The following is a 5,040-nucleotide window of genomic DNA, read 5'->3' on the forward strand; positions in this document are numbered from 1 at the left end:
TTAAATTTAAAATAATAAAATTCACGAGAGGAGAGTCGCGACTTAGAAAAATAAGAAAAAGGCCGAGGAAAATTAGGAGGAAGACAATAAGATCTAATTTTGAGCTAAAAAAGTCAAGAGAGATCGCTTTAAGAACGGCAGAGAGTCAGAAATAGATATAATAGGATAAAGTCTATTATAGTCAGAACACAATACTCTGTAGGGATCATGCAGCTCATAGTTAGATCTACATTGATTTAAAATTAGGGGGATGTAATTTCTGGTTAATCTACTTGGAACAGAAAAGTTCCAGTGCATCACCACCATGTAAAAGGTTAAGCCAGAATTCAAGAGTTATACTCGGTTCCCACAGAACTCCATCCACTAGTATTAAGCTGAATGGTCCAAATAGTCCATCTATGTAAAACAGTTGGCATTCCGATTACGTTGCACATCTTCTATTCTTCATACGGATTGTAAAAAAGATCTGGACAGCTAAACTAAAAACAGCAGTGCGGTTATTGTCATTGTACCAGCACTGTCAATTTGTTTGCAGAAAGGTTTGAAAACATCGAAGATTTGACACATATTCTAACAACATTTTTCTAACATCGAAATTTTCGATGTTTTGAAGCGAAAACATCAATACTTATCGGTACATCGAATAAATTTTAAACAAAGTAACAAACATTTATTTAAGTTTTAAAATTAAGTAACAACTAATTAATGTTGAGATCCATGCTTCGGTTGATAAAAAGTAATTTATCCACTACGGCTGGCTTCAGCGAGCACCTTCGATCCAAAATTAGTGCGAAAGGGGCAAGTGCCCCGGGCGCCAAATCTAAGGGGCGCATAATCGTATTTGAATTACACTGTATGTTTCGAAAAATCATGTTCATCTAACAAAATATAATAACAAGAAGGAAGCTATGTAGCTTCGGCAAGCCGAAGCTTATATGCCCAGTCATCAAATTTGTCGATAAAAATGCATAAAGGCTAAACATTGTTACGACCCGCTTATCGAAGGGGCAAGGCCGGCTAGCCAGTCGACTCAGGGAGGGATTTTTCCCCGTCTGCCCACAGGTCGCACCATAAATCCCAGCTGATTGGGAATCCAAAATAAACAAACAAATAAAAAAAAAACAAAGGTAAATAAAACGCTAACAGAAACATTACTCGAATTTATAATTGACATTCACCTTTCATCTCTCTTGGACGCAGGCTCGGGACATGGCTGGAAATATCCTTGGACGCACCCTCCCTTCCTGACACCCAACTGGACATCATCTTGTTGGATGCCCCTGGGCGTGCGGCTATCTTGGCTTACTCCTGGTCACGGCTCATCCTGTCATCTTCCCCCCCAACATCAAACGCTTAGCAACTCATATTCATAACAACATTTACTTATTACACATACTAATTTATCAACCTAAGTTTACAATCATTTATGGTTTCTTTCTTTTTATGTATTTTTAGAAATTTACGGGCCAAAGCAAAATTATAGTGGATTCATATCATCCAAAAGTGTCAACGACGATGAAGACGAAAGAGGACAAGGACAACGAGGACACGAGAATTCGGTAAGGGTATAATATTGTAATTAAAGAACTTTTAATTAACCCACATTTCCTTTCAGCTTTTCCCTAACTGGAGCTCCACTAAGGGTCAGGGGCTGAGACGGGTGATTGTTGGAATATAAATTTATACCCCCACACAGATCGGCCTGGTGACCTCAACCAAACACATATATATTTATAATTAACTTAAAATTAGGATATTTTGTATATTTTAAAGGATTAATTGCCTGGACCCGTTATTTTTACATGTTTGTTAAATTTTAAATTAGTTAGTGATTAATTTGGCTTCGTGATTGTTAATGAGGAACGTTAATTGATTTGTTATTTAATTCTTATTTCATTTTTCTGTCATTTACGTGCCCTTTTTTTTTTATAATTTTAATTATGTGCTTTTAATTTTCTATTGTCTTTTTGTTTTGTTTTCGTGCGTTTACCGGCTTTTTATAATGCCATATAAATAAATAAATATGTTCAAATAAATAAATAAATATGTGCGAATAAATATATATAAATAAATAAATAAATGTGTTTAAATAAATATATATACAGTCGACTCTCGTTAATTCGAAACTCGAGGGACTCTTGAAAAATTTCGAATTATCGAGTGTTTGAAATATCAAATGGTTCGAAATTTGCGAGAGAAAATAAATAAACCTTCGAATTATTAAGTGTTGGTTAATGTTTATTTATTAATATAAAAATGATAAGAATTAAGAGGTACATTTGTGTACGTACATGTATTCGTAATGTGAATTAATTAATCTTTCGAAAGAACTTTGTTATACTGGTTTGCTTTAAAGCACAATTCTGCTGCTAAAACTGCTCAATAACTTTTTAAAGAGAAAAAGTGCCTGAAATGCTTTTTCATCACTTTCGTTTTGTAAGGTATCAAATGAGGATCTTGCTTCCTTAACTTACACCTCTGCCAAAGGTTCTTTATACTTTCTAGGGCTCATAGCTAACACTAACTTTTAATATGCATACCAACGAAAGAGTAACAGTAACTGAATAACTACACAAACCAATTCGTAAGAAATGTGTGCGTCAAATGGTCAAACTACATAATTTTTTTTCTGCAACTTTGAATTGTCGAGTGTTAGACGCTGATGAGTTCGAATTAACACGTGGTTTTGTTAAATATCAATGATTTTTTCGTTTGAATTACCAAGTGTATGAAAATGTACTGATTTAGTTCGAAATATAAAGAGATTTCGTAGGGACCTCGAGATAACTTTGAATTATAGAGAGGTTCGAATTATCGCAGGTTTGAATTAATGAGAGTCGACTGTATATATAAGTAAATAAATAAGAACACCTACGCACCGACGAATAGATTAATATTTAAATAAATTAGCACTGGCACAAATAAATAAATAACATATATATAGATATAAGTCAAATAAATAAATAAATATGTGACATAAATAAATAAATAAATTATTGCGAATAAATAAATAGTTTAAATAAATATTATAACTGCCGATATAGTAATCAATTTAAAGAAATGAGGACGGCAAAAATATCACGTGATTTATGTTTTCTTTATTTCCTTGATCTAGGTCGGTGCAATTTATGTAATTCCTGGTGGGGATTGGAGGTTGGGATTTGCCGGTTTTGTTATCCGCGTCGGCGGAAGATTTGGCCGGGATTTCCTCCCCGGACAACCCTCGACAAGGACAATAGAGACCCCTGAAACCCGTCATGGATTAAATAGTTTTAGTTCCTTTTGGAACGGACTCTCTTTTCTTTTATTTACCTGTAGATTTCTGGATGTCCTGCCTCCTGGATCTGTCCAATATTCGGTTTTCCTGGTCCGGGTCTGCCTCCTGATCGTCTGTTTTTTTCTTTTTTTTTCTATTTAAATCACTAACGAATTCCGGTTTTACGCCCGCGGGTCACGTGGGTCTAGTGCGGATTGAGTCCCGTGGCTGCCCCGTTGCCCTATTTATGGGCTCGGTTCCCACCGATTCCCCTTTCCCATTTTCGAGCCTCTCTCAAACGAAGTCGAGATCCGCGTTCAAGGCCAGAGATTTAGTTTTTTTGGCCTTGGTGTGCGTGGATGCACTCCCTCCGGGCTCTCCTCTCGCGATCGGCAAATACCATCCACATTCCCCTTTTATAGGATGTGGAAGGTATGGGGCTCTTGGGTTCCACTTTCCCCTATTCATGGACCTGCCAACTCCGCCCAACGGGCATAATTCCCCCTTCGGCTCTGCCAACTCGTTTCGGTGCGCATTCCAGGCGATATTTGTTTCGCCCACGGCTATCGATCACCGTCAGAATGCAACACCACGCGAAAATTAGCAAATCGAAAGAGAAGGGAATATTCGCGAGCATTCTACTAAACGTAAACAAAACAAAAATTGGCCAACTCTATCACAACAAACTCGCCGAACAGCTCCGCGGCGTTCTACTGGCGGCTGGTGCTTGCCCCGACATATGGATTACCCAACGTAGGCCACACCCACGGTAATTATCCTGCCTGTGTCTCCTGTGCGCGCGTCGTGCCCTCCCTCTACAATCGCAGATCTTTAGCATGATAGATGCCAATAGGCTTCCCCGCCAGGTCCTCTATCTCGAACATGTTGTTCCCAACGGGCCGGACGACTCGGCATCTCGCGAATTTCCGTGCGAACTTGGCGTTGTAGTTCTTTCCGAAATCGCTCAGTGTAAAGTTTCGTCGGTATACTTCTTGGCCTGGTTTTACGTGGAACTCACGGGCGCGCTTGTTGTACTGCCGGCTGCTCCTTTCGTACGCCTGATGCAGGTGCTCCTTGATGCGTTCGCGGATGATGCTTCGCTTGTCCTGGGAGTTTAGAGTGGCTACCTCATGATCTGTCATCGACTGCAGTTTTCTGGCCAACTTATAGCAGCTGCCGTGGAGATACATTTGCTGCCCGAACACCGCAAAGAAAGGGGTCACGCCCGTCGCCTCATGGATCGAGTTTCGGATCGCGACTTCGATCTCCGGCAGAAATGCATCCCATTCTCTGTGATCTCGCTCCAGATACGTCCGGATCGCGGCCAGAACTGTCCGGTTGACCCTTTCTGCCGCGTTGCTTTGCGGAGAATATACTGCCGTTCTCGTGTGCTGTATTCCATATGCCTCCATCATATCCTGAAACGCCTTCGATACAAACTGTTTGCCATTGTCCGAATGGATCACCTCTGGTACGCCGAACTTGAAGAATATTTCGTGCACCAGAAACTCGACGACGTTCGTGGCGGTGACTTCCCTCATAGATTTGAGGAACGTGAACTTGGAGAAATGGTCCACCACCACAAATATCCAGGCTTTCCCTTGCTTAGACCGCGGATATTTGCCTAAAAAGTCTATATATAGCTTTTGGAATGGCCTTTCCGTCACCACTTCCTGCCCTATCCCGACTTGTGTGCGGTAATTCGGGGCCTTCGCCTCCTTGCACTGAATACAACGACCCACGAAGTCTCGGACTTGTGTCGTCATCCCCGGCCAGTAATATTG

This window comes from Drosophila ficusphila, unplaced genomic scaffold, assembly GCF_018152265.1.
Source record: "Drosophila ficusphila isolate 14025-0441.05 unplaced genomic scaffold, ASM1815226v1 contig_636, whole genome shotgun sequence".
In the NCBI taxonomy this organism is placed as follows: domain Eukaryota; kingdom Metazoa; phylum Arthropoda; class Insecta; order Diptera; family Drosophilidae; genus Drosophila; species Drosophila ficusphila.